The following is a 21515-nucleotide window of genomic DNA, read 5'->3' on the forward strand; positions in this document are numbered from 1 at the left end:
CAAGCAGATGAGTTCCCTGACATTTTCTGCAGATTGTATTCGGTTGTGCAAACCCACAGTTTCATCAGCTGTCCAGATGGCTGGACTCAGATGATCCCGCAGGTGAAGAAGCCGGATGTGGAGGTCCTGGGCTGGCGTGGTTACACGTGGTCTGTGGTTGTGAGGCCGGTTGAACGTACTGCCAAATTCTCTAAAATGACGTTGGAGGTGGCTTATGGTAGAGAAATGAACATTAAATTATCTGGCAACAGCTCTGGTGGACATTCCTGCAGTAAGCATGCCAATTTCACAATATGTCGTGTGACAAAACTGCACATTTTAGAGTGGCCTTTTATTGCCCCCAGCAAAAGGTGTACCTGTGTAATGATCATGCTGTTTAATCAGCTTCTTGATATGCCACACCTGTCAGGTAGATGGATTATCTTGGCAAAGGAGAAATGCTCAGGGATGTAAACAAATTGGTACACAAATTTGAGAGAAATAAGCTTTTTGTGCGTATGGAAAATTTCTGGGTTCTTTTATTTCAGCTCATGAAACATGGGAATAACACTTTACATGTTGCATTTATATTTTGGTTCAGTATAAATACCCTTCGTAACACCCTGCACTGTATTTTCTCACCAATAGATCTCTAAATTATAATAATCGACTGTACAGTACTGTATAACATTTGGTTCATAAAAGGAACATGATTTGTCTAACAGTGGATAGTGTGTGAAGGTCAAAGCAGCATCATTACGACAGAGCCCTCCTAATGGTACCTCCATGGGATCTCCTTAGGTGAGGTATTATAGGAGGTTATTTATTCTCATTTCCAGCATTCATATTCATTGGCTTCCCAATTGGATAGAAGCTAATTCCCTTATTGCCTACCCTTTTGATTCCCTATTCCCCCATTACAGATAGAGTGGAGGACAATGAGTCTGTGATAACACTGCTCTCTGCACTACCGTCCCCTTCTCTAGGAAAATGAGTGTTCATTAATGTGTGGGACATGACTGTCAGGAGGATCCTCTGAAGCGACCTCTCTCTCTTCTCTCTCTCTCTCTCAAACACACACATACACACATAGTGGGACACACACCTGTGCAGCGTATCGCAGTGCGAGCCGTGACTCCCCACTAATGACCTAGATCTGTTAATGAGGACTGTTTACCCAAGCAAAAGTCAACCAAGTCGGCGGGAGACGTCATCCCACTGATTAGAGGGAGAGTGACAAACAAAGGCTATGTGAAGGATGAAGGATAGGATTAAAAACAAACAAAAGATAACTAATGTAAAATACACTGTGTCCGTAAAATGTATATCGTACGTATAAGCTGGAAGTAGAAGCCTACAGTGGCTTGCGAAAGTCTTACAACCTGGAATTAAAATAGATTTTTGGGGGGTTTGTATCATTTGAATTACACAACATGCCTACCACTTTGAAGATGGAAAATATGTTTTATTGTGAACCAAACAAGAAATAAGACAAAAAAACAGAAAACTTGAGCGTGCATAACTATTCACCCCCCCCCCCCAAAAAAAACTTTAATCTTCTTCTGGTGAAGCCATGCTTTTGTGGATTTGGATGTGTGCTTTGGGTCGTTGTCGTGCTGAAAGGTGAACTTCATCTTCAGATTTCTAACGGACGCCTGAAGGTTTTGTGCCTGGTATTTGGAACTGTTCATAATTCCTGCCACCCTGACTAAGGCCCCAGTTCCAGCTGAAGAAAAACAGCCCCAAAGCATGATGCTGCCACCACCATGCTTCACTGTGGTTATGGTGTTCTTTGGGTGATGTGCAGTGTTGTTTTTGCGCCAAAAATACCTTTTGGAATTATGGCCAAAGAGTTCAACCTTGGTTTCATCAGACCATAACACATTTTCCCACGTGCTTTTGGGGGACTTGATGTTTGTTTTTGCAAACTTCAGCCGGGCTTGGATGTTTTTCTTTGTAAGAAAAGGCTTCCGTCTTGCCACCCTACCCCATAGCCCATTCATATGAAGAATAAGGGAGATTGTTGTCACATGTAGCACACAGCCAGTATTTGCCAGAAATTCATTTAATGTTGCTGTAGGCCTCTTGGAAGCCTCCCTGACCAGTTTTCTTCTCGTCTTTTCATATATTTTGGAGGGACGTCCAGTTCTTGGTAATGTCTCTGTTTTTTTCCACTTGATGATGACTGTCTTCACTGTGTTCCATGGTATATGTAATGCTTTGGAAATAAGTTTGTACCCTTCTCCTGACTGATATCTTTCAACAATGAGATCCCTCTGATGCCTTGGAAGCTCTCTGTGGACCATGGCTTTTGCTCTGAGATGCAACTAAGAAAATGTCAGGAAAATCCTATTAGAACAGCTTAACTTTATTTGTGATTAATCAGAGTCACTTTAAATGATGGCAGGTGTGTAATGACTTCTATTTAACATGAGTTTGAATGTGATTGGTTAATTCTGAACACAGCCACATCCCCACTTATAAGAGGGTGTGCACACTTATGCAACCAGGTTATTGTAAGGTTTTTATTTTTCATTTTTCCCCCTCGAAGATTTCAATTGGTTTTTCAATTGAATTGTTCACATTGTAGGTCACATTAACATTGGAAAAACTTTTGACATGAATTATCTTTGTCTCATTCTTTTACATCACAAAAACCTGGTGTTTTAACAGGCGTGTGTAGACTTTTTATATCCACTGTATGTGGACACCTGCCCGTCGAACGTCTCATTCCAAAATCATGGCCATTAATATGGAGTTGGTCCCTCCTTTGCTGCTATAACAGCCTCCACTCTTCTGGGGAGGCTTTCCACTAGATGTTGGAACATTGCTGCAGGGACTTGCTTCCATTCAGCCACAAGAGCATTAGTGAGGTCGGGCACTGATGTTGGGCGATTAGGCCTGGCTCGCAGTCGGCGTTCCAATTCATCTGAAATGTATTTGATGTGGTTGAGGTCAGGGCTCAGTGCAGGCCAGTCAAGTTCTTCCACACCGATCTCAACAAACCATTTCTGTATGGACCTCACTTTGTGCACGGGGCATTGTCATGCGGAAACAGGAAAGGGCCTTCCCCAAACTTTTGCAACAAAGTTGGAAGCACAGAATCATCTAGAATGTCATTGTATGCTGTAGCGTTAAGATTTCCCTTCACTGGAACTAAGGGGCCTAGCCCGAACCATGAAAAACAGCCCCAGACCATTATTCCTCTTCGAACAAACTTTACAGTTGGCACTATGCATTCGGGCAGGTAGCGTTTTCCTGGCATCCACCAAACCCAGACTGCCAGATGATGACGCGTGATTCATCACTCCAGAGAACGCGTTTCCACTGGTCCAGAGTCCAATGGCGGTGAGCTTTACACCACTCCAGCCGACGCTTGGCATTGCGTATGATGATCTTAGGCTTGTGTGTGGCTGCTCGGCCATGGAAACCCATTTCATGAAGCTCCCAAAGAAACAGTTATTGTGCTGACGTTGTTTCCAAAGGCAGTTTGGAACTCAGTAGTGAGTGTTGCAACCGAGGACAGACTATTTTTACGCGCTATGCGCTTCAGCACTCGGCGGTCCCGTTCTGTGAGCTTGTGTGGTCTACCACTTTGCGGCTGAGCCGTTGTTGCTCCTAAATGTTTCCACTTTACAATAACAGCACTTACAGTTGACCGGGGCAGCACTAGCAGGGCAGAAAACGCTATGTCTGGCGCAAACCCAACACCTCTCATCACCCCAAGAACACCATCCCCACAATGAAGCATGGTGGTGGCAGCATCATGCTGTGGGGATGTTTTTCATCGGCAGGGACTGGGAAACTGGTCAGAATTGAAGAAATGATGGATACAGGGAAATTCTTGAGGGAAACCTGTTTCAGTCTTCCAGAGATTTGAGACTGGGACGGAGGTTCACCTTCCAGCAGGACAATGACCCTAAGCATACTGCTAAAGCAACACTCGAGTGGTTTAAGAGGAAACATTTAAATGTCTTGGAATGGCCTAGTCAAAGCCCAGACCTCAATCCAATTGAGAATCTGTGGTATGACTTCAAGATTGCTGTACACCAGTGGAACCCATCCAACTTGAAGGAGCTGGAGCAGTTTTGCCTTGAAGAATGGGCAAAAATCCCAGTGTCTAGATGTGCCAAGCTTATAAAGAAATAGTTCTGACATGATTTATCTTTCTCTCATTCTTTTACATCACAAAAACCTGGCATTTTAACAGGGGTGTGTAGACTTTTTATATCCACTGTACTTTTGTTCATGTGTCCTTTGAGATGCATTATCACCCGTGACCTCACAGATGAAGGCAAATGAAGCTGGGTAAAATGATCAAGAAAAAAGTATGTTCCGTTCCATACTACCCAGAAAAACCTCATTAATATGCATCACGTAGAAGCCAAAAGAAAATAAGATCCTCATTTAAAAATGTGATTAAATATTCTACTTTATGTTGCACCCAAGAGGTGCGTTTTAAAATTCAAATACTATTTACTCCAATGCACAATTGTGAAATGAGCCCAATCACCAGAAACCAAAGGACTGCGCACTAATTAAGGGGACACTTGAAAGACAAAGAGTTGGTTGTTGAAGATTGATTAAGACAGACCAACATGCAGTAGGAGTGGACCAAGGAGAGTCCTCCATTCAAAGGCCTGACAACATGCTCCACTGTAGATAGTGGGGATTTTCAAACCATACGTCTAGGAGAACTACAAAGGGTTAGACATTTCTTCAAACATAACTTTAACTTTGGGAACGGCAATGGGCTGTATCTTCACACACAGGGATTAGCAGAAAAACAACAAGCGCCTCAGGTGACGTTAGTCTAGCCCCTGTCACTGGGTGTCCTATTGTCAAGAATCAGAAACAGCATCATGTACTACGTAACATTCTGAGGGTCTTACACCCCCGCGATGTGCTTCTGGTCCATCACCTGCTGTTTCTTTCTCAGCGATGTGCCTGCGTGTGTCTACACGTCTTGATTGCTTTGCTTGTTTTGCAATCAGAAATACTCCAGGAGGACAATCCTCTTGAGGTAAAAGCTGATCCTGATCAACCTTAGATGGAGCTAAAGCCCCTGGTAACAGAGAATTAACCTTTGCTCTGCTCTCCCACTGGTTGGATATTATCATCACTACCGTGGCACGAAGCCATCTTCACCTGTAAACAGCTGTCCTGTCCTCTGGTGGGGCAGGCTGGGCGGGCTCAGATCTGATCCCCTCTGGCCTGGCCGTCCGGGCCACTGCCTGCAATAAAACAGTCCTGTAATCTGAGGATGAACGCCTATCCAGGCCACACGTAGATTAACAATCTGCAACCAATGATGAGCACAGAAAAAGTGAGGGCAGAGAGAGAGAGCGAGAGAGAGAAATTAGGAGAATGAAATTAAACAAACTGTGAGCAGCTTCAATGGAGATTATCTAGGCCTCTCTCTCTCTCTCTCTCTCTCTCTCTCTCTCTCTCTCTCTCTCTCTCTCTCTCTCTCTCTCTCTCTCTCTCTCTCTCTCTCTCCCTCTCTCCCTCTCCCTCTCCCTCTCCCTCTCTCCCTCCCTCCCTCCCTCCCTCCCTCCCTCACTGTAAATCCTAATTTACCCTAGAATAAAGCCTTGATGTTGTGAATGATAATCCATCTATGTTTTGCTCAGTTTAGAGGAGATTACATGATGGCTGCTTTTGTAAGTGATATAAGAGTAGGTGAAAGCCCATGCAAACAATGAGCAGGAAGGAGAATGGAGAATGGATGATGGTGATAATGGCAAATCGCGGCGCCAGCGAGTAACTACGGTACTGGTGATCTTTGCGGTTGTTAATCTGATTTACGGACATGTTTTAGTGAATAAACTAAGCCTCGCTGCCGAAAGGAGGATGGAGTCAGAGGAAAAAAATCTGAATCCACAGAGAGAGACTTGTCTTCCCTCTCCAACACAGATGAGCCAGCAATAGAGAAATGGTGTGCCAAAAAACAACACTGAACGATGTAAATTATATTTCTGCGTTTTGTAAAAGCCAACAATTACAAATCCACCCACAGTATTTTGATACTTCCCCTAACAGTTACACAAGTCATGTTTTGGTGACACTTTATTTGAATAGTCCCATATAGATGATCTACAGATGGTCATACTATCAACAAACTAGCTGTTGATAAGCAAATGCTTGCTAAGGTTACGGTTAGGTTATATGGTTAGGTTTAGGGCTAAGGTTAGGGTAAGGATTACATTTGGGGTTAGGATAAGGGTTAAGGTTAGTAGATAGTTAGTTGAAATGTTGTTGACAGTTATTGAACATCTACAAACCATCTACAAACCATATACCTGGATCTATCCAAATAAAGTCTTACCCATGTTTTAAAATGCCACTTCATTAAACTTGTGCTTTTACATTCTATGGCTGATGTTGACTGGGAAACCCCACTGTAAGAGCACAGCTGTTTATAGATTATCCTTAACGACGGCCTTCAAGCTTGAGCTCAAAACAAAACCAACAATATCTAGCTAGTTTTCCCCTTTTTATGACATTGTTACACAAAAATGTGTGTTAGTAATTTTCCATGCCCTCGGTTTGTTGTCAAACAACACTCTAACGATCCAAAGAAAATAACTTTCCGCAGGGTTGGTAAGTACGTGCATTGCTGTTAGAGAAGTATTCCCAGGTCATTTTGGTTCCAGGATAGGCCTACGACATGATCTTTGGATTATGGTTTGCATGACTACTTTGTTCTAAATCATGCCGTGCGATGCCAGGAGCGGCAAACACAGCAAAGCAAGCAAGGTAACAACAGGCCAGTTGGGCCCAACGTGTTTGCTGTTTCTGTAAATCATGACAGGCGTTATGATATGCTAACACGCTAGCCTTCACGGTTGGTGCCAAACACTTTCTTTTACACAAGTTCTGAAACAAATAAACTCCATCCATAGGGTTTTCCTGGAGTCTTTACTAAACATAATCAACTACGGTTAGCATCGGAAATTCATCATTACTGACTGTATATGTGTACTTGTGTGTATTTATAGGAGCACAGAGAGATGGGGAGTAATCAACTCACCGCCAATGAGGCCAGACAATAACCTTGACTAACCGGTGCCCCCGCACATTGACTCGGTACCGGTACCCCCTGTATATAGCATCGCTAATTTGTTATTTTATTGCTGAACTTTTTTTTTTTTGGTATTCTTTCTTAGAACTGCATTGTTGGTTAAGGGCTTGTAAGTAAGCATTTCACTGTAAGGTCTACACCTGTTGTATTCGGCGCATGTGATAAATACAATTTGATTTGATATGAAGAGGTCTGACATGGCCCATGGTCCTCACTCCCACTCTTCCTTCTCCTCCATCTCTCCCCCGGGCCCTCTCTCTTCCCTGGGGTGAGAAGGAGCCTCAGCCTGCCCGGTGCCTTCCCTCTGATCCAGCATGGCAGCCTCTGGCTCTGGGCTCGAGCACAGCGCTTTGGGAGCCAGAGGGGAACTGAGAGGTTCCTCCCCTTCCTTCCTGCTGTTCTACTGGACGCAGCAGCTCTTCAGGCCTGTTGGGGTTAGATAAAGCGTGAAGACACTGTTCTGCCACCACTTCATGATGTGATAAAGACATAAACACACTATGGAATGGCCCTCGATGATGATCCTGCACATTATTATTCCAGTAATTACACTTAACAATACAAAGCTCAGTAATTTCTCATAGCCAATGGCCTTCACTTTATTCTACATTATTTTAGTGTATTACTATTCCTACTGTGTTACCATGGAGCCTCTGGCCTGTCTGGAGACATGGGTTGACCCTGTGAACCTCTGGCCTGTATGGAGACATGGGTTGACCATGTGAGCCTCTGGCCTGCCTGGAGACATGTGTTGACCATGTGAACCTCTGGCCTGCCTGGAGACATGTGTTGACCATGTGAACCTCTGGCCTGTATGGAGACATGGGTTGACCATGTGAACCTCTGGCCTGTATGGAGACATGGGTTGACCATGTGAACCTCTGGCCTGTATGGAGACATGGGTTGACCATGTGAGCCTCTGGCCTGCCTGTCTCCAGGCACTCACCCATGCACACACACACACACACACACACACACACACACAGAGACACACACACACACACACACACACACACACACACACACACACACACACAAAGCTGGTGACAGCAACAATGCGTGTCTAACTATGTGTTGCAGGTTGTGGTGATGGTCTGTGCCAGGTTGGTCCTGCTGCCTGTTCCAGCCCTTCCAGTCCTCCACCACCTGCCTGGGGAGTCCAGGTCACTCCATGGATTTTAACTGACAGGGGAACCCTGAGCAACTGTCCTCTCTCCTGCTGGGCCTCAGTTCAGACTCCACTTCTTCCCTGTCATCATCAATTACAATAACTGTTATGGGGAGCTTTGTTGATCACATTCACTGTGTGTGTGTGTGTGTATTGGTGAGACACTAGAGTGAAAAATAAATTACCTTGGCTAAATGCACACACACACACACACACACACACTTCAATTTCACAGCAATCTAAGTAGATATGAAAATCTCCTCATAGAACTGTATCTATCTTGTGAATTGTGAATGGTTTGCATCATAAGAAAACAGAATCACTAATGAAAACAAACGGAGGAGGATCTTCCAATGCTACTGAAATCTTCTACTCTGTTTGTCAGGTTGCTTTGCTTGGAGAGAGAGACTAGAACGAGGAAGTGTACAAGCATGGAAAGATGCTGATGTCATTGACGAAGGAATGGGGAACACATTCAAAATGCTGGCACCACGGCAAGCGTTCGTGGCTAGGGTGGATTTATGGAACTGTTGCTTTGCATCCTACAGAGTGTTATAGACTGTGTGTATTGTTACCTCTCTAGTCAAGGTGGAGGTTCAGTCTACATACCACTTCAGTATGAGACCTCAGGGTCACACCACGATTATTCCAATAAGTACTACTCAAGAGTTCCTGCTTCACAAAGTCATTCCCATTGGCTTTATGAATTCCTGTATTTCTCCAGTGGGTGAGGAAGAGACCACAGTACAGTGGGATCCAAAATTATTGACACCTTTATTATAATAATTTAATTTCCCAATTTTTTTAGCATACAATACAGCTCATTATTTGAATTACTTGTTTTATACAGTCATTACTGCTCATCTTTATCAAGGGTGTCAATCATTTCGGACCCCACTGTGTATCAAAGCATACCGCCCACAGCCTTGATCTTTCTCAGCAACTATAACTGAACCAGATGAACCAGCAACTATAGTAGAAAATACAGTGGCGTGTAGACCGATCCTGATTTTCATTAAAAACCTGTTACTGACGCCAGAATAATCCTGTGGTGAGAATGACATCATGGCATGACGAATCTCTGCTGACAGATTTAGCAACATTACCATAAGATGTTGATGGCGTTTATGGCCTTTTTTTTTTCAATTTCTAGAAAAGTCATCTACTGTACAATGAAACAAACTGGAATGTGGTAGATTATAGGCTACAGCATATGGTTCCATTGGGTAAAAACAGTTCCCTAATGCCAACTTCCTACATTTCCTTGTCATATAATGAAGCTCGCTTAGGGAGAAAGAATGAATAGAGGCTGATAATATTGCCTTATATGTGGAAAGATTAGCATAAGGAATGCATGAAAACATACAGCTAAGCTTTATGGTAAGCACTGTCCGACTCTAGCGATGCACTTGCGTTATTAGAATCTATAAAGCCTTTATTTTCAGAGCAGTGTTGCTGAAATCATGCTGCCAGGCATTACCTTGATAAAACTGACAAAGTGGGATAAAGTAGGCAGATGGATATATATTAACTAACAGATATGGACATGGGATCGTCTCTGCCGGATGGCTCGGTGGTGGAGCTGACAAGGAGACACTTGTGGTTAGGTATGACCAATGAGGCTGCATCACAGCCCCCTGGGAACATATAATTTGATAAGCCATTTAAACATTTGGATGAGGGACACTTAAAACGCTGCCATATCTACCGGCAAAGAAAGAAAGAAAGAAAGAAAGAAAGAAAGAAAGAAAGAAAGAAAGAAAGAAAGAAAGAAAGAAAGAAAGAAAGAAAGAAAGAAAGAAAGAAAGAAAGAAAGAAAGAAAGAAAGAGAGAGAGAGAGAGATGTACTTAGATAAAATGCCGCCAATTAGCTTATTTATAAATCAACAGTAATTTCTGTGATGACTTTATATCTGCATTTAATGTGAAAGGATGAAGGGGGAGTCAAAGTCAAAAATAATTTGATCTTTTTTCCCGGTTAATGAGAAACAGCAGTGATTTTGAGCCATGGTGAAGCAGGGCTGGGCTCTCTGCTCTGCTCTGGGGAGACAGGAGCATGGAGGCCATATGTGCTGTTCAGTTACAGTATTGTTGTGCTGTTTGCTAATGTTACTCTAAATATTTATGCTAAGTATTTTGACAATGAATCATTGTAGGTGATGGGGTTTCTTCTTTGTTTGTGAGGTTGAGGTAAAATCTGTAGCTCCAGTGGTAACAGGAGTTGATAAGCATAGGTTCCCCAAAAGTAACTGAGTTAGAACTAACAGAGTCCTGTTATAAACGACAATAGACACCACTGTTAAAACCTCTTAGATGTAAAGTTCCCTGTTTTGGGGACCTTTGTGGCTCTGGTACCAGTTCCGACTGACATTTTTGCGTATAAATCGATCTGGGGACACCATAGATCGAAATGACTTCCACTGAGCTGTAGCCCTGATTCTCACGGACACAGGAGTATGTGTCTTTTGCCTGTGTGAAGCAGGATGTGAAATCTGACACTACTTGAAGCTGGGATGTCCCTCACAGCATTTCATTCCCTCTTCTGACTGTTCATCAACTCCTGGCTGGACCCTACGTCACAGCCACTAACAACACATATGCCTGGAATCCTTACATCGCTGCGCAGCAGGGGAGAGTGGTTTCGGCACTGCAGATCATTCAGAGATCAATTTATAGTCAGTAATCTAAAATAATTCATAGATTTTAAACAAGACGCACAATATTAATATGAGATGAAAGGCGAGTTCCTAACGAGTTCAGGAAGCCACGCTAGAGTTCTGTGAGACGTTCAAAGCAATGGGCAGACGTTTTAATCAAGAGAGACGTTCAGAAAATATGCACATTTTCTCTAACACTAAACATACAAATATGTATTTTACAGTTATAAGGAGGGTGAAATCTTATAGTTTGTCATTTTATAATTTGTTAAACTATATTTAGAAAGCAAGTCATTTCAAGCCTTAATCATATAATTTTGTTGAATAGGAAATACATCAGCAAATATTTCATTTTCTTATTTATTGTATTTTTATCAGAAAGATGATATTTTAACCTTTGTTGGGGTATGCAGCATTACTAGTTATTGTTTATGGCCTTCTCATGATAAATACTTCATTTTGGGGTTATGTATATTACATTTTTTAAGATGGTCTAAGACAACTTCTGCTCTTTCGTCTTCAGGGTGAATCTGACCTGACAGAGTAATTGAGTGGCCAGAGTAGGATAGAGTACAGGACAGAAAACCATCCAAAGGTTTAGCATCAAGGTTACTGTCCTGAGGCCAACACTTCAAAATAATCTCATCAGCATAATCCTCAAAACCAGGATAGGGCATTTAGCCCAGCTAATAGTGGCTTGATGAGGAAAGGCCAGACAGCCACTATAGCCGATCCAGAGGCAGCCAGAGAAGCATCAGCCTCTGTGGCATGGACGGAGCAGTTCATTAAAGCACATTAACATCTACTTTACAGTCATTACGAGGCTGGCGAGCTGACCCTTTAGTCAGAAGCTATCGGTCCACTCTGCAGCACCCCTATGAGGGACGCTGGTCCACTCGATCATGGTGATAGGAGGCTGTGGTCAGAGCGAGGGCCCAGGGGGAATTTCCCCCCCACGAGTGTTCGGACTTAGACAGAGATTAGGACGGAAGGAAGGGGAGCGATGAGGACGGAGGAGGATGGATGTCATTTCGCCTTCAGCGTTGCAAAACAGTAGAGCTCAGAGACCCAAAAGTCAGATAAAATCATAGTGAGTTGTCTGTGTTGATTATTATGGGAAAAGGATGACATTATGTAATATGCATATGGCTTGCAGAATGTGACATCGGGAACAATCAGCTTTCACCAGAGACACAAAGCCCAGACATCTGCTGTGGAGCAGAGATCGGACGGTAATACCCTCACCAAATATAACCTGTCCGCTCAATGTTTTCATTCAGGTTTAGCTTTAGACATGAAAATCCCCATGTAACATCCCCATGTCAGGATTTGATTTGTCGTCACAACAACAGAATGGGATATAAAGGTCCCATAATGCATTGCAAACAAGAGAGTGAAAAAAGTACACCGTACAGCATGGAGCACTGAGACATCAAACTGACCTCCGTCCTCACAATACCATGGCTGTTTTTATCAGAACTGTTTCCCTGGAACGTGAATCATTGTCTTTTACTGGGTTGGAACATAGAATAAAAGTAACGCCTTCCATTGTGACACGCAAGCACCATCCATCCATCCCAGGAGTCAAGACTCAAAAGTAATTATGTTCCAATGGCAATCGTGATGGCAGGATACAGATATGACATCATTGTTTTAGCACTATCCACAGAGTTTTTAAAAATTAGAGCATGCCACATGGTTCCATGTGCCAATAAATCAGCACAATCTACTTTTTCCAATTGCTGGCATCTTGAAGCTAAAATTGGTATCATGTATACTGTACTAATGACCATTAAAAAAATAAGTGTATCCGAGAGCAATGTACAATACGGCTTAGCAAAATTAGGAATTTGTGGTAAGTGCATCTTTCTATGATGTAATGCTTTGTGGACCTGTCGTCGTGGTTACATGCTTGTCATTTTCCTTCAATTATTTTTTTTTTCTTTTTTTATTGAACCTTTATTTAACATTTACATTTACATTTAAATAGGCAAGTCAGTTAAGAACAAATTCTCATTTACAATGACGGCCTACCATTCTAAAATCTCAAGTATCGGGTATAAATCGCAGTTGTGTAATGGCATAAAATGGGATACATGTTTAGGAACTATATTGCACTGGACTGATCTATGGGTATACTGAATAGTTAACGTTTGAAAAGTACAAATGTTAGTTTCAAACTATTACAGTTTCTGGTGAATGGAGATTGTCTGTGTGAGATCCAAGTTTATTTGACTAGTTGTAGATGATTAACTAACGAAAGTAACATATAACAGGACTTATTGTTAGTGTTGATCAGATATCAGTCGTTTGTCACAGGCAGTTATATATTTTACACTAATCATTTTATAAAAAAAAAAAACGTTGTTGTTATTGAGAACGTGTGACACACATTGCAGACTAGCCATGTGCTAAAAGTACAACATAAATAGGTGATCATTTTCAATGCTCCGGTAGTTACGAGATTATTACATTGTGTATCTTGTTTCCGAAAACACCAGTTTTTCTTTAGTATGTCACCACTGAACAGATGGCAATGTGTGTTAGCTAAAGTTTGGTATGAAGGACTAATCACCAATACAGGGTTTGATCTTTAATTCGTTCCTAATCATCAGGGTTAGTTCCCCGAACTTCGAAGACACCATATGGACCCAATTGTGGTCGTTCCTGGTACACGAGCGACTGAAAGCTGTACCTGCAGTTTGGCTGTACACTGTCATCATACTTTGGGCTGAGCACTTATTCCAACCGACCAAAAGCTTTTTTCATCATGTCACCGATGAGCTTAAACATGGGTGGTTTAATTAGGAGAGCTAGGCTTCCCCCTCCTCCCCCTCTTCCCCCTCCTCCCCCCTTCACCAGCCCCTACCCTTCTCCCCCTCTCCTCTCCCTCCACATGCCCTCGCAGGCAGGGTGACCGCCGCTCGGTGACTGGAGAGTCATCGAAGAGGAGATTGTGGGATGAGTGTTGGGTGGTCTGATAAAATGACACGCTTAGGAGCCAAATGGTGATATTTGACCCTCGAGGGGCAGAGCGGGGCGGGACTAGGTGGGTGAGCTTTAGGGTCGGGAAGGATGTACCTCATTGTCTTTGTCTCTGTCTCAACAGTGTCATGATCAAGATTAGAAGTTCAGATTGGAGCACACAAGAGATTACATGGTAAAATAATACTGCTGAACACAAAACATTGTTCTAGGTTTTCATTAGTGGTAAACAAGGGGATACATATGTGGGATCAGTCTCAAGTCAATCCATGAACAAAGTCAAAGTGAGAGAATCATCTGAATACAATTCACAGGAAGGGGATATGTATCATCAACGTTCTAATACAAATAGCGTAATGGAACCAACCACACAAAGTAGCCTGAATTATTTTCACTTTTCCACATAGCTTCAAGTGACTAAATAACCACATGAACTACAGAATACATTTAATGCTCTGTTACATTTTATTTTCCTAAAGCAATGCAAAACGACCCTGTTGATCCAATGGTAAATAAATCCCAAACATCAATCAGTCTACTGTCTGTCTACACAACCCCTGTTTAACACAAACCCCTCTTACTAAGCCAGTAGACCCAGACTGCCTTTCAGATTCCTCTGCTCCATCGCTTTAATGTTTCCAATAAGTCCCCACAGTCCCACGGCTAAACAGCCTCACCAAGGCTCACCGAGGCACGTGGCAACAAATGCCTTCAGATGTCCAGAATCTGGAAAACCTTCAACATTCCTTGGGGTGGTTTTCTCTTCATAGGTTCTCCATGTGGGGTGGCTGATACAACAACAATCTCTCTCCGTCCTTAGACACTAAGAAGAAACTAATGCAAACCGGTTTACCTCTCCATTTTTCACACATACAGTATTCAACTAAAAGTCTAGATGTGTCTGTCTCATCAGTCAAACAGTAACACACAACATTTACTGTATAACAGGACACAACTGACAAGGCAAATGAAGTAATTGTGGGTTGTGTTGGGACTAAACATATTATTTGTGTCCTCCCGTTTTAAAATGTAACCATCTTCATCGGTTGCGAAAACGTCCAGTTGCATTTGAACTTTGTCAAAGGAACGTTTCAAACAGGATATCCTGCCATCTGCTCCTCCAGCAGACTCATTCCAGGAGTCAGTCATTTGAGACCTGAGCTGACTGACTGACTGCTTCTTCACAAGGAGCCACATCAATGGCTTTTAAAAGTAGCCAAAAAAAGAACAACCTTTTCCCAATCAACTTAAAAGTTGCTTCAGTTATCTGTAATGAGTTAAGGGACTTTAATGAAAACCGGCCATCAGAGGGGAGGTCCTAAAGAACGTGCAACGCTTTCAAGCAGAGTTTAAACCTGCATTGATATCTTTTCATGGAAGAACATGAAAGAGTCCCTCCTTTTGTTTCTTAACATTAGCAATGGAGAACCTGTTCCATATAACCCTACATTCCCTTGGTTCCTTCCACATTCTATGTAAGAAAACGAAATAACAACGGACTAATCATGATCAATCTGGTTTCCCTCCGCCTTGAACACCTGACAGCGTTCTGTTCTCCAGAGGAACAGAAATACACGCTGCCTGACAGCCACACAAAGACCTCAGAGAGAACTGGGGTGAATGGGGGACTGCAGTGGGGTCCCAGAATCTGGCACCTGCTGATCATGTGCATATTGATTCAATTACTCCCTCTGCATTCCCCCACCCATTATATATATACACACACACACACACACCAGACCTGTGAACTGACAATCCTCAAAGAAAGTCAATGCCCTGCTGTTCCACCATGATAAATGTGATAGCTTTGTCTCTCACCGCAGGTTTCTGCTGGCTCAGGTCAATCGCAATTAAATTACAAAAGTCCACCTCTCTAAAGCCGAGTGATAGATGGATACCGCAAACACAAACACTCCAGATGATTTGAGCACTTTGAGAGCTTGGACCGAGAGAACATTTCAGAGACAATGAAAACACAAATACGGAACAATCATGTGGTGTTTCTCCCCTGTTTGTTTCTCTGAGAGTTTTATATTTTCAAAGAGCTGGACTAACTGTGTTTGGAAAAGGACCGCGGGCATGTTGAGGGATTGTCGGCCATGCATATAATTGCTTACTTACACTCTGTGAGTTTGCTTTGGATCAGGCAAATTACCATCTGAAAATGAGCTGAAAATCACTCTGGGCGAGAGGCCTGCATCATCCATGGCATCTCACTTTCAGTATTTCTCACCCCAGCAAATATACAGGGAAAGCATGTAGAGATACACTGCTCAGACACATTAGTTGCATCATTGCTTCAATGTACTTCAAATTTAAAAAGGCAAATAAATACTCTCTAAATACTATAAACAAACCTTACTCTTAATCTTAGCAAAAAAGCTGGCTAGTCATATGGTAGTGCATTATCATGATGTTGAATGTTAAACCTGTCCCTGTGAGGGAATATGTGCATCCAGCATAAATCGGAGTGGACTGAAATCACATAACACACTCGCTCTAATTGGGAAGGCCATAAAATAAAGTCTGCATGACACAAAAGCTGCAGGCAGGGTCACACACTCTCACACACAAGTTTCATGGAGAAGGAACTCCTAAGGGGACGTAGGGCTAAATCATTAGCTATAATATGCCACAAGAGGAAGCTCAGAGCAACTTGGGTGAGCGGCGGAAACTGCTTTCATCTTTTCCACTGTGTTCTGTCACATAATGGCAAGGCTTGAAAGAGAGAAGAAGAAAGCAAGCACAGGAATCACTAAAAAACTGCATCAGGTGTTTGTAAATTTCTATTCAATAAACGCCATGCCGCCCGATGAAAATATGGGCATTATGGTTTCGCTTAAATATGAGATATCATGAAAGAAATTCCAGCTGTGATACATCAGAGAATTGTTCAAGCAGCAACACCGATGTCGGGGTGACACGCACACACCTGTGCGACCAATAGTCAGACTTTGTCAGAATACATTTGGTGTTTCAACGTTAATATTTAAGTTTAAACTGTTATGATGTTCTCGCTTTCATGTGAAGAATTGTCTGTTCTTGATTTGGTCTCTGATAGGAAGCAGACCCTCTCTGTTGCATCGATTTTTGGAGTGCTTTGCAGCGAGTGCATTGTTTTGGAACAGAGCAATAAAATAGTACCACCCCTCATCACCGATCCGAGACAACAGCTTATAAAAGAGACGCCTGGATCCAATCCATCCATGACAGCTGTTCTCTAATCTATGTGCATGTCATTTTATTTACAAACGTAAACTCATATTATTTGACATTAGCAGAAGTTAATTTCTAAGTCCATTTTGTGGTAATAATAGATATTTGTGGTGCTTAGTTGAAATAATAATAAATACAATTAGCAAATTGTGGTGCTTGTTTAAATAAATTCCTAACAATCCACAAAGTAATAATTACATAATTATTAGGTGATTAATTTTTTACCAAATGTTTTAAATATGTTCCCTATACTGATGAAGCTCTTAAATCAATCAAAAGAGATAACAGAAAACCTATTTTCCTTCTAAATGTTGCCACCGCTGACCATCTCACCCAAACACTTCAGATAGGTCCAGTAAACGCCGACATCTGTAACGTTACACCGACATCTGTAACGTTACGCCGACATCTGTAACGTTACGCCGACATCTGTAACGTTACGCCGACATCTGTAACGTTACGCCGACATCTGTAACGTTACGCCGACATCTGTAACGTTACGCCGACATCTGTAACGTTACGCCGACATCTGTAACGTTACGCCGACATCTGTAACGTTACACCGACATCTGTAACGTTACACCGACATCTGTAACGTTACACCGACATCTGTAACCTTACACCGACATCTGTAACGTTACACCGACATCTGTAACGTATACAGATGACAGTACGTGTGAGAGTGATAGATAGGCCTTAACAAAACAGGATATTAAAACTCCGTAGTCACTTCTAATCTTGACTCTTACAGAACTAACTTCTCTCCAGTCAATCAGATTGCCATTAACCATGCTCCCAGACCCTATCAGCTCTCTGGGTCGGATTAGGAGCCTGCAACGCTCTCTCTCTCAACTCTGCTTTCTTTAATCAGTTGCCTGGTTATCCCTAGAATGCAAATGACTGCAGCCAGGGATGATGACACTGACCTTGTGACATGGGGGAATTTGATGGGGAAGTGGAGGACCCGACACTTTGGGCAGATGAGCTTGTCCAGGTCTTTGGCGCCTGTGGTCCGGGATCATCTTCATGAAGGACGAAATGGAGGACAGGAAGGACTCCATGTTGAAAGAGGAGTTGAACGCCACTACACCTTCCACCAAGCTGGGAGGAAGGAAAGAAAGAGGGTGCACACACAGTCAGTGACACACAAAGTGACACTGCAGTGCCGTTCATTTGCAGATTCTGTGTGTGTCACATGGAAGGATGTAGCATAGTGTGCATTTATCAGTACAGTCAAATGGCTCCCATTCTCTTTCATTAGAACGAAAGCCCTGCATTATAATTTAAATTAGCAAAGCAATCTGGCTTGAATCCAATCAAACATCTCTTTATGATACATTCCCTTTGAGTAGCGTATTATTTAATGCTGCCATATTTGACTGGGTTAATGACATTAAAGTAGATTGAGTGGGCCTTGCAGAACTGACTTATTGACGTGTTTCCCTATGCAGATCAACAACAATTACTTTCCTTTAGAGTGCCCCTCTCTTTAATGTTTACCCTCTGATTAATGACAATGCAGTCGATCGACACGAGTGACTTCAATTACCCAGAGAGCATCATGTTGGCCTACCGTAATTAACCAATCATGTTGCGCCCCTGACATGCTCATTAAGACAAACAATTACCGTATGAAGTGTTGTTGTTGTTATTATTATTTTAAATACACAGAGTAATTATGCGTGCTGCTAATTTTCCTTGCTTGTTTGGGCTCTTGTTTCTTGGGACAGCTATTTGCTTTGAGTTAGTTTTGTTACATGTTAACTGTGATGATAAGGCACACACACACGGCACCAAATCCATTGTGTACTGTACGGTCAAGGCCAGGTCAGTCTTCACCATGACAGGACCTGCTTGTATCTATACTGGAAGTGTCTGTTCTGACTCTTGTGGACTGGATAGACCAGCTGGTTCTCCTTTTTCAGTGTGGCCAGGTCAGGACGCGAGGCCACCAGCTCAGACATGTTCAGTACCCTGAGGACCAGAACAGACTAGACCAGAACAGACCAGAACACAGCAGTGGGTCAGGATGGTGAGTTCATCTATCTGTCAATACATTAATGCCTCACCTTCAATACTTACAGATCCTCTTCATACCTACTACTGTCTGACTAAAATGAAACCTTGGGAGGTGAGAGAGAACTCTTTTCAGCAGAGCCATGTCAGAATTGAATGTTTCCACCGGTGCCGATGCCAACCACTAAAATGCCTTTTACTCATCAAAAGGATATCCTGCTTAGTACCCATTGGTTAAAACCAGCAGGTAGAATGATAACCAGCAGGTAAAACATTAACATCACCCAGATCTACTAACTTTCCCCAGCAGGATAATCCACCCAGCCATGCCCATCTCTCATGCACCCTCTAAGATGATGCAGCATTTTCACCGCAGCCCTGTGGAACACACAGCTCTCTCTCCGTCTCTGTCTCTCTCTGCGGTGTCTCTGTATCTGTTGCGTGCTCAGCGGTGAGGCTTTGAAGCTCCAGCATCTCCCTAAGTGACCCCATCCTCCACTTCAAGCCTTGGCTCGTCCCTTCATCAGTCAGTCAGTCCCCTTTACCCACGAGCAAGACTCTTTGATGTGGTTGAGTCCACGAGCCATCGCTAAGATCACGTCCCCGTGTGCCTCTCAGACCTGGGATTAGCCCCATTTCCTGGCCTGTTTGGGCCTTCGATTAAAACCAAAAGAGGCCTACAGGACTGCATGTTACAGAAATCCCACTCACCCCCTAAACTCTGTTGGTAATGCAGGGCTCTGACTCAAACCAGATGAGAGTTCTCTAGTTTTACCTTGTTTCTGCCAGAAGAATAGTCCACAGGGACATCCTGTGTAGTTAAGAATTAGACGCACAGAGACTGGAGGAGTTACTTAATGTATCTCTTTTACGTTTGTTTTATCTGAATAAGTAGAACATTTTGATTTGTTATCTGCTGAATTACAACTTGTTTTCACATAGAGGGAAAAGCAAATTCTGCATCAAAAATGTATCATCAGAAAAGGTATGAGCAGCTGTACCGAGAAAAGAGGTTACGTTTAGTTACTTACTGTATGGGCTATTACTTAGCAACATGGCATGCCATACTGTAGGCTACATCGCCACTACCGATTTGACTACCCGTCTTCATTTTGACTCATGACCTTTTGAAGTAGGAATTTCACTCTACTGTATGTGACGTGGTTCACCCACTGTGTTTCTCCGGTAGCAACCGTTACAGCATTGTTGCAGATATGACAGATAGAGATCAAAAACCAAACAAGAAGGTTACACATCAACCTGAGTAGTAGTCCTGTGGGTGTGTGGAAGGACTGCAGCATCACTGCATCGCTTTTCCAAATGTTAAAGTAAATCACCCCATCTTTGGCAATCATCTGTCAAGTACTCACCAGAGTTGATGACAAAGGATAGTAGCCAATAAAACGTACACACAATTCCAACGCACTAAAAGAGAGTACTGTTATACATTGGGTTCTTCCCTTAATAAGGTGTCAAACATACAGAACCCATTCAATTATTTTGTTTAGAAAAAAATGTTTTTGGGGAAAAACAATCTCAATCGAAATGGAAATGACTAAAACCAAACTGTGTAGAAATGATAATAAACCTTCATTTACAGTCTCTTCACTCTGTCCGGCTTGCTAACAGTAAACAAAATGAAAGCTAGACAGTCAGGGAGCATTGGACATTCTAAAAGCAATGGACAGAGCAGGGTTTCCAAAACTCTGTCCTGGGACCCACGTTTTAGTTTTTACCCAAGGACTGACTACACAGCTGATTCGAATAACCAACTCATCGTCAATATTTATTTGAATCAGCTGTGTAGTGCTAGGCCTAAAAACAAAATGTGCACCCCAGGACCGAGTTTGGGAAACCCTGGGATAGAGCAAATTTTGATGAAGACTAAATGTAATGCATTTTAAGTGCAGCCATCCGGACCTCGGTGAAGACCGAACGCGGCCTGCGGGTCAAAATGAGTTAGACACCCCATTCTCTACATATTACCTCTCTGTGGAAGTAAATGACTAATGGAATCCCAATCTCTGATGTCGAGTAGTGAGTGATACAAGCGTACCTTAAAATAGCTGACAACCGCACGCCCCACTCTCCATCTCACTGTACCAAAACAGAGGAATTAGATTTCCCCTATACTGAGCTCACTGTACATGCAAACTCACAAAACAACGTCTGGGAAAGACCAAAGAAACACAGTGTATGTTTTGCAATAACAATGACCTAGCAACCTTACTCAGGAATGTATCAATTAACTCCACCATGCTCCTTTGTGTTTAACTGTGTGAGGAGCTAGCCGGGATGGCCTGCATGAAGTACAGGCCACGCAATCTTCCACACACTGAGGATACATTGATATATACAGGTAACTGTGTTTTAGTGCAATTTCTTTTCGAATTCATTTTCTCACCATGAC

The 21515-nt window shown here is 42.7% G+C and overlaps 1 pseudogene across 1 annotated transcript; it reads right to left on the minus strand.

Annotated features, from left to right (window-relative positions):
• Window positions 1-7274: 7274 nt before the first annotated feature.
• LOC311128795 (tRNA-queuosine alpha-mannosyltransferase-like) lies at window positions 7275-19692 on the minus strand (annotated as a pseudogene). Its single transcript has 4 exons — window positions 19655-19692; window positions 18929-19063; window positions 18010-18190; window positions 7275-7489 (listed from the first exon to the last, which is right to left on the minus strand). The product of its transcript is annotated as a tRNA-queuosine alpha-mannosyltransferase-like (transcript).
• Window positions 19693-21515: the final 1823 nt, after the last annotated feature.

The sequence above is a fragment of the Coregonus lavaretus genome (genome assembly GCF_964263955.1).
Source record: "Coregonus lavaretus genome assembly, chromosome: 5".
Classification (NCBI taxonomy): Eukaryota; Metazoa; Chordata; class Actinopteri; order Salmoniformes; family Salmonidae; genus Coregonus; species Coregonus lavaretus.